The 10035-nt window shown below is 34.9% G+C and overlaps 1 pseudogene; it reads left to right on the plus strand.

The window, feature by feature from the left end:
• Window positions 1-338: 338 nt before the first annotated feature.
• LOC131742267 (large ribosomal subunit protein eL32-like) lies at window positions 339-738 on the plus strand (annotated as a pseudogene).
• Window positions 739-10035: the final 9297 nt, after the last annotated feature.

Raw genomic sequence — 10035 nt, forward strand, 5'->3', positions numbered from 1 at the left:
CAAGGCCACAAAACAAGTCTCAGTAAATTTAAGAAAATGAAATAATATCAAGTATCTTTTCTGACCACAATGCTGAGTCTAGAAATCAAACACACACACACCACACACACACACACACACACCACACACACACACACACACACACACACACAAAGACTGCAGAAAACCATAAATATGTGGAAGCAGTATACTACTAAACAACCAAATGGTCAATTAAGAATCAAAGAGAGAATCAAAAAATACCTGGAGACAAATGAAAACACAATGATCCAAAATCAACAGGATAGCTCTTCCTCAGCACTGCCTACAGAGATGGCAACCATCACCTACTCAGCATCATGGCTGCCCTCAGACCACTCATGTAGCCCAAGATCATCAGAAAGAGGACCAAGAAGTTTATCCGGCACCAGTCAGACCAATATGTCAAAATTAAGTGTAACTGGTAGAAACCCAGAGGCAGTGAAAACAGAGTGTGCAGGAGATTCAAGGGTCAGATCTTGATGCTCCACATCTGTTATGGGAGCAACAAGAAAATAAAGCACGTGTGCTTCCGGAATTTCCTGGTCCACAATGTCAACAAGCTTGAAGTGCTGCTAAGGTGCAAAATAATCTTACTGAGCTGAGATTGTTCATAATGTCTCCTCCAAGAATTGCAAAAGCACTGTGGAAAGAGCAGCCCAGCTGGCCATCAGAGTCACCAATCCCAATGCCAGCCTGCATAACAAAGAAAATGAATAGATAGCTCATGTGCATATTGTGTTTGTGTTAATAAAACCATAAAACTCAGGAAAAAAAAATCAATGGGATGAGCAAGAGTGATTCTAAGAGGGAAGTTATAGCTATGCAGGCCTACCTCAAGAAACAAGAACAATTTCAAACAATCTAAACTTACACCTAAAAGAACTAGAAAAAGAAGAATCAACAAAACCCAAAGTTAGTGAAAAGAAATAAATAATGAAATCAGAGCAGAAATATATAAAATAGAGACTTAAAAAAAAAAGAAAAAAGAAAAGATCAATGCAACTAAAAGCTAATCCTTTGAAAAGATAATCAAATTTGGTAAATCTTAGCCAGAATCATGAAGGAAAAAAGAGAGAGGACCCAAATCAAAAAAGTGAAAAGGGAGAAGTTACAGCTGGCACCACACAGATATACAAAGGATTACAAGAGATTACTACAAACAATTATACGCCAATTAAATGGACAACTTAAAAGAAATGGACAAGTTCCTAGAAATTTACAAAATCCCAAGACTGAAATAGGAAGAAATAGAAAATATGAAGAGACTGAATTATCAGTAATGAAATTGAATCAGTAATTTACAAACTTCCAACAAATAAAAGTTGAGGAGGAATGACTTCTACCAAACATTTTGAGAAAAGTTAACACCTATCCTTCTCAAATTGTTCCAAAAAATTTCAGAGGAGGAAGTGGTTCCAGACTTATTTTAGGAGGCCTGCATCACCCTGACACCAAAACCAGACAAGATTATCACAGAAAAAGAAAATTGCAGGCCAATATCACTAATGAATATAGATGCAAAAATCCTCAACAAAATAGTAGTAAATTGAATTCAGCTATACATTACAAGGATCATACATCATGACCAAGTGGGATTTATCCCAGATATACAAGAATGGTTCAGTTTCCACAAATCAATTAATGTGATACATCACATTAACAAATTGAAGAATAAAAATCATATGATCATCATAATAGATGCTTTTGACAAAATTCAATATCCATTTGTGATAAAATTATCCACAAAGAAGGTACAGAGGGAATATACCTCAACATAATTAAGGCCATGTATGACAAGCCCACAGCAAACACCATACTCAACAACTAAAAGATGAAAGCATTTCTTCTAAGATCAGGAATAAGACAAGGATGCCCACTCTCACCACTTTTATTCAAACTAGTATTGGAGATCCTAGCCATGACAATCAGCAAAAAAGAAATAAAAAGAATCCAAGCTGGAAAAGTAGAAATAAAGCTGTCACTTTTTGCTAATGACATGATACTATTAATGGAAAATCCTAAAGACACCACTAAAAAACTACTAAAACTCACCAATAAATTGAGAAAGGACCAGGACACAAAATTAACATATAAAAATCTGTTGCATTTTTGTACACTAATGAGAAAGAGAAATAAGAAAACAATCCCATTTGCAATCACATCAAAAAAGAATAACATACCTAGGAATAAGTCTAACTAAGGAGGTAAAAGACATGTACTCTGAAAACTGAGACACTGTTGAAAGAACTTAAAGACTACACCAATGGAAAGATATACTGTGTTCATTTATTTGAAGAATTAACACTGTTAAAATGATCATTCTACCCAAGGCAACCTACAGATTCACTGCAATCCTTATCAAAATACCAATTACATTTTTCACAGAACTAGAATAAATAATTCTAAAATTTATATGGAAACACAAAATACCCTGAATCACCAAAACAATCTTGAGAAAAATGAACAAAGCTGGAGGTATCATGTTCCCTGATTCCAAACTCTACTACAGCTACAGTCATCACACAACATTTGTTTGGCACTAGCACAAAAATACACACATAAATGAATGGTTCAAAATAGAAAGCCAAAAAATAAAGCAATGTTTATATGGGCAATCAATTCTATGAGAAAGTAGGCAAAAATATCCAATGGGGAAAAGACAGCCTCTTTAATAAATGATGTTGAGAAAGCTGGACAGGTACATGCAAAATAATCAAACTTTCTCACACCATATACAAAAATTAACTAAAAAATGATTAAAAACTTAAATGTAAGAACCAAACTCATTAATCTCAAAGAAGAAAATATAGGCAGTATACTTTTTGACATCAGTCCTAGTAATTTTTTTTGTATATTTCTCCTTAATCATGGGGACTAAAAGCAAAAATAAACAAATGGGACTGCATCAAACTAAAGAGCATTTATTCAGCAAAGGACCTATCTATAAAACAAAAAGGTCAACTACAGTATGGGATGAGATATTTGCAAATGATATCTGACATTGTCTTAATGTCCAAATCATACAAACAAGTCATATAACTCAACTTCAAAAACAAGCAACCTGATTAAACAATGGAGAGAGGATATGAATAGATGTTTTTCCAAAGAATATATACAGAATGGCCAACAGGGGCCTGACAAGAAGTCAACATCACTAATTATCAAGGAAATGCAAATCAAAACCACAATGAGATAACAGATGCTAGCATCAGAAAAGCTATCATCAAAAAGACAACTGTGTTGGCCAGGATGTTTAGAAAAGGGAACCCTTGTGCACCGTTGGTGGGAATGTAAATTGATGCAGCCACTATGGAAAATAGTATGGAGGTTCCTAAGAAAACCTATAACTGGAATGACCACAGGATCCAGCAACTCCACTCCTGGATATTTACCTGAATAAAACAAAAACTCTAATTCAAATAGATATATGTGCCCCAATGTTCATTGCAACATTACCTACAGTAGCCAAGATATGGATGCAACCAAAGTGCAACAGATGAATTGACAAAGAAGAGTGTATATGTATACAATGGAATATTACTCAGCCATAAAAAAGAACAAGATCTTCCCATTTAAAACAACATCGATGGACCTAGAGGGCATTATGCTAAGTGAATTGTCAGACAGAGAAAGAAAAATAATTTATGGTTTCACTTATATGTAGAATGTTAGAAATAAACCAGCATTACAAAGCAAAAGCAGATCACAGATTCAGAGAAAAAATAGATGCTTGCCAGAGGGGAGGGGGTGGAAGGAGGAGAGAAATATGTGACAGATATTAAGAGGTACAAACTTCCAGTTGTAAAATAAGTGTCATGGGTATGTAATGTATAGTGTAGGAAATATAGTCAATAATTATGTAATATCTTTTCATGGTGACAGATGGTAAATAGGATCATCTTTTGATCATTCTGAAATGTATAGAAATATTGAATCACTATTTCATGTTCCAGGAACTAACATAGTGTTGTAGGTCAATTATACTTCAAAAACAGACAGATAAACTTATAGAAATTAGAGATCAAATTTTTGGTTACCAGAGGCAGTGTGTTGGGGGAGGGAGAGTTGGATAAAGGCAGCTGAAAGTTAAAAACTTTTAGTTATTAGATAAATAAGTATAGGGATGTAATTCACACTATGATGAATATCATTAGCACTATTATACATTATACATGAAAAGAGTAAATCCTGAGCTCTCATCACAAGAAGATATTTTTCTCTATTTTTAAAATTTTGTATCTTTAAGAGATGATGAACATTCACTAAATTTATTGTGGTAATTATTTCACAATGTATATAATTCAAATTATGCTGTAGACTGAGACTTACACAGTGCTGTATATCAATTATATATAAATAAAACTGGAAGAAAAAATCATAAAAAAGAAAGGTACCCAGAAATGCAAGTTCTCTGCCACATGACCATATGTTTCAAAGATTGTTTAGAAATCCTAATCATTTTCTTTAAGGCTTTGATCACAGTTAAATACAAATTTACTTGGGTAAGATCATTTAACAGACTAACTAGGTGTCTATAATTTTAGAGATGGAAAATGCTACAGAATTCTCACTTTGCTATCCTCTCTTTACTTCTCTTTCCTCTCCCTTCTGCTGAATTTCTCTCTTCTCATTTCTTACTCCATTTTTCCCACACCCCCTTTCCTTTCTTATTTGGTGTTCTAAGATGTGTTCACAATTTAAAATCTGTACATATAAGCCAGTAAAAACATATTTGAAATTTTAAAAGTTCACAAGAAAAATATTTTTGTAGGTTCTTTTCCTAGTAAAGGGGTTAGCATAAGTAATAAAATTTACTTCAGAGCTATATGCCATTTTTAAAAGGGAAAATTATCTTCTTAGTAATGGAAAGTAAAATCTGGAGTAGTTTTCAAGGAAGAAAAATATGGTTCAAAGATTAGTAATATATAATAAGTTAACATAATTTAAATGTTTCATGAGCAATCTGATAGTAGAGTTTCAAGAGCCAGACCTCAAGTAGGAAGGAAGGTGGGAGAAAATTTCTGCAAGGAGAGGGACTAGGTCACTGTTACGTGGCAGCACTATTGTCAGTGACTGACAGTAGTCAGGGCAAAAAATCCTTGTGTTGATCATAGACAAGGACATTAGGAACACTTCAAAAGGGAAATGTTTCTCTTATAGTATCTCTTGCCTGAAGCATAAAAATTTACATTTGGATTTCATTCCAACTATTTCTAACCTGCTGCAGCTAATATTGGAACATGAAATTTGACCCAGGACACCAGACCATTACTGAAACTAATTGAATATTTTCCTGACTCAGGAACAAATAAATTATTTTAACCAACTGTATACAGGCCTATGGACTCATTCCATCCTCTCTAATGTGCTAGCTTTCAGTGCTAATTAGCATAATGACCATGAGCTCCTTTACAGTCTGCAGGATACCTGAGCTTTCCCTTCACCAAAATATACAGTGAATCTAATAACAGTGTATATTTCCTTTGCTTGACACAACTGTGTAATTTTTAGCTTTGTTGGCATTTGTTTTATTTGGCAGACTTACAGCTAATACTTAATTTGAAAACATTTTTTACTCTTCTCTATTTCCCTTTCTCATCTCCAAACTTTAGCTAAAAGTCCAGTATACAAAAGAATATTTCCGTAGTAGTGTTTTTGGAAATGTCTCCTAAAATCCCACTTTTATTCTCTTATACCTGTAAAAGCTCTCCTTAATCTTCCATCAATCTGACCGTTGAACTAGTCATGCAGTTCTATCTCTTATTCCCATGATAATAAACTTCAATTATTCCTGCTTAAAGGATAAAATTCAAACTCCCAGAGTTTCATTAAAGAGTTGCCAAATCTGATTCTACAACATGTTTCCAGTCATATTTATTTCTAGCCTTCTGAATTTATGTATTGTTGTTTTCTTTAAAATCTATTATTATTTGAATCTGCCCAACTTAATTACTTCCTTATTTATTTAAGTTCCATCTTTCATCTAGAATATCTCGTTTGCCTCTTCAAACTCTACTGATGTTTAAGAACCTGATTAAAGTCCTTCCATATCCAAAAAGCCTTTGACAGCTTGCCTCTAGTTATTGCTCACGTCCCCTGAAGTCCTAGTTTTCATTACATATGCCATTTATGTGGTTACTTGGTAAGTACTATCTGATAGTCTCTTTTGACTTGTGATTCTGTATTGTAATTTAGCATTCCACTGACTTTTATCAAATTTGATATAGACAAAGTACAGGGACAAAGTAGGTGACTAATTCCACTAGGAGACTGTAAGTAAAGAAAAAAATGGGAGACCCCTGTAAGTTAATGATTACTCAAGAAAGCAACTTTGCTTAACCACAAAGCCAAGCAGGCTTGCTTAGCAAAAAAACATGCCACAGAAACATGAGACATGCCTCAAAACAATAAAACAATTGTGGCATGAGACCCACATCCTGCCCAGTGAGCTCAGTAAATTAATGATTCCTAGGACATGCTCCCCTGCTTGCACTAAAAGCAAAAATATAAGGAAAAGGTGATATTATACTAAAACATGAGATGATTTATAATTTTTAGCATATGTTATCACCTTTTTGCTCATTTCCATTGCACCATGACAGTCCTGGCTTGACCATGTAGGGACAAGAAAACTCCTCAACCAAACATGGAGGAGGAACTGATGATGGAAGTGTTACATTTACTCAAGAATGAGGAAGAAGGTGGTCTTTTCCCCCTCCCCACCAAATTTTATGCATTAACCCCCTATAAAATTTTCCTTTGATAATAAAACTGTAGCCCACTAAGTTCTTGGGGCATGGCATCCTCTCACCCACTCACTTATAAGCCTTACAAGCATCCTATTCTAATAAATTAATTACCTATCACTTTGCCTCTCACTGAATTATTTCTGTGCTGAGACATAAAGAACTGGAGCTCCTCAGAGCCCCCCTAGTGCAGCATCACCCAACCCTTTTTGTCACCAAGGACCGGTTTTGTGGAAGACAATTTTTCCATGGGCAGAGGGAGGAAGGATAGTTCAGGCAGTAATGCAAGCAATGAGGAGTGATGAGAAGTGGCAGACGAAGCTTCACTTGCTCACCCACTACTCATCTCCTGCTGTGCGGCCCAGTTCCTAATGGGCCACAGACCAGTCTCGGTCCACAGTCTGGGGATTGGGGACCCCTGATCTAGCAGCTTCAAATTCATGTCACATGAACTTCTTTTCTTTTATGCATCTGTGTATTTTCCTCAGTAACTGAAGTATTTTCCTCAGTCCAACTGTTGAGTTTAGTAAAGATTGTTGAGCACCTATGATAAAGCAGACATCATTCTAGGCTCAGGGTGTACGACAATCAGGATGTACTGTGTTACAAATTTGATTATATATAATCTGTGAATTTAAGGAGCTTAAAACCAGAATTATGTATTTCTCACTGAAGCAACTTGATTATCATAGGTTGTCTAGTCATCCTAGGCACCCCTAGATGCAGGCTTCCAGAACAAACACTTTCTGGAACATAGGTGCATCTTTGGCATAGAGAGAGAAAGGATTGTAAGTCTCACAATGACTCAATGTTTTCCATATGGAAGTGCTATGCAGCACTTCTGCTCGCATTTTTACTGGTAAAACAAGTCACATGTTCAAACCTTATATCAAGGGTATAAGGAAGTGCAATCCTACCATATGCCCATGAATGGAACTTGAAATATTTAGTACTGTGGGCAGACAGCATGCAATAGAGACATATGTTTCACACACTACTTCAATGTAAGAAAAACACAACTTCATGTGGGAACCAATAACCTATTAACATATCTTATAAATTTTACAACATAGTAGTGCATACTATTGAAATATACCCTATGTATTCATTTGACTGGCATTTATGTATTCTGTATATTTTCCTACTTCTAATGATTGAATGCTTATTAGATAATACTTGATAATAGTGAAGGATGACTGCATAATAGTCGCAGCTTGTTCCTTCATCATATGCTCAAAATAGTTAATCTTCAGAGTTAAGCACTAGTCAAAGCTGAATGAAAATAAGAAACACTCAATTTAATTATTTCATGGTCTAGTCTCTGGAAAGAAGAACTAGTTAAAGCAGAAAAAAATAATTTAGAACTAAGAATAATCATATACTTGTTTTAAAAGTTTACTTAAAAGATATGAATTTGTTTAGAATATATGCTACCTGAAACAGAGGCTTGGGGCAATGTTGTTTGTTATTCAAAATAATATAAAATACATTAATTGCATTAACACCTCAGAAAATTCATAGTCTTTGGGCGCATCCTCTCACCCAAGTGCCTGTTGGAAGAGGAACCTTGCCATCTGCATTTTATTGCCTGTCCATTTCGTTCCATAAAAAGTAATCCTGTAAAATGCATCTGCATTAGAGAGAGAAAAAGACAACAGAAAACCTCCAATAAAAACAAAACCTGCAGTTGTTACTTTCTCCATATACATATTTGCTCTGTAAATCCAGTCTTTTTTAAACATCTTTATTGGAGTATAACTGTTTTACAATGGTGTGTTAGCTTCTGCTTTATAACAAAGTGAATCAGTTATACTTATACATATGTTCCCATATCTCTTCCCTCTTGCGTCTCGCTCCCTCCCACCTTCCCTATCTGTAAATCCAGTCTGACCTTGTAAAGTTAATGAGACTCCTCCAAACATCTGAAATGACTACAAAGTGGAAATCACATAACTAGAGAAATAAATGGTGGTTAACCTTACTTACCTATTATAATTCCTATGTTAACAGTCTCATAAAAGCTTGGGTTAAGTGAAAAGAAATATTAAACATTCTATTGCATATATTTTGGGGCTACTGAGAACTGGGCAGTACAGTTAGGTCACCAAATGTAAGGTCCTTGAGAAGATGGAGAAAAAGGGGTACCTCCAGAAGTAATATAAGGTGATGGGAAAAACATAAAAGCATTAGACAGGGATTCAATAGCAGGATAAGTGAGGAGAGGAACAAGAAATGGAAAAAGGAAGAGAGAGAGAGGAAAAGAGAGAGAAGGAGAGAGAGAATGTGCATGATCATATGCTACATTTGTAGTGAAGGACCAGAACTGTAATTGATAACTAAAGGCACCAACCTTTTCCTCTGAGGGGTGTGTGTGTGTGTGTGTGTGTGTGTGTGTGTGTGTGTGTGCGCGCGTGTGTGTGTTAGATGCTAAACTATGTTTTAATGAAATACACATTCACTAAGGACACAAAACCTAAGCATACAACTAATGCATTTTATTTAATTATTTATTTTAAAATTAATTTTTGTTGGAGTATAGATGCTTTATAATGTTGTGTTAATTTCTGCTGTGCAGCAAAGTGAATCAGCTATACTTATACATATAGCCTCTCCTTTATAAATTTCCTTCCCATTTAAGTCACCACAGAGAACTGAATAAAGTTCCCTGTGCTATACAGTAGGTTCTCATTAGTTATCTATTTTATACTTAGTAATGTATATATGTTAATCCCAAACTCCCAATCATCCCACCCCCGTCTTTCCCCCTTGGTAAACATAAATTTGTTTTCTACATCTGTGACTCTATTTCTGCTTTGCAAATAAGTTATTCTGTACAATTTTTCTACATTCCACATATACTCAATATTATATGATATTTGTTTTTCTCTTTCTGACTTACTTGACTCTGTATGACTGTCTCTAGGTCCATCCACATCTCTGCAATTGGCACTGTTTTGTTCCTTTTTATGGCTGAGTAATATTCCATTGTATATATGTACCACAGCCTCTTTATCCATTCCTTTGTCAGTGGACATTTAGATTGCTTCTTTGTTCTGGTTATTGTAAATAGTGCTACAATGAACATCAGTGTGCATTCAGTGCAGTTTTACAAAGTTAAACCACCTATGTAATCACCACCCAAATGAAGAGCCAGAGCATTTCCAGAGCCTGAAAAGCTCCCTATTTTATTGTCTCCAAGATTCACTACACCATCCCATATTCTTTTATTATTATTATTTTTTATTCATCAGGTTTTTATTAGTTATCT

This window comes from Kogia breviceps, chromosome 15 (genome assembly GCF_026419965.1).
Source record: "Kogia breviceps isolate mKogBre1 chromosome 15, mKogBre1 haplotype 1, whole genome shotgun sequence".
Taxonomy (NCBI): domain Eukaryota; kingdom Metazoa; phylum Chordata; class Mammalia; order Artiodactyla; family Physeteridae; genus Kogia; species Kogia breviceps.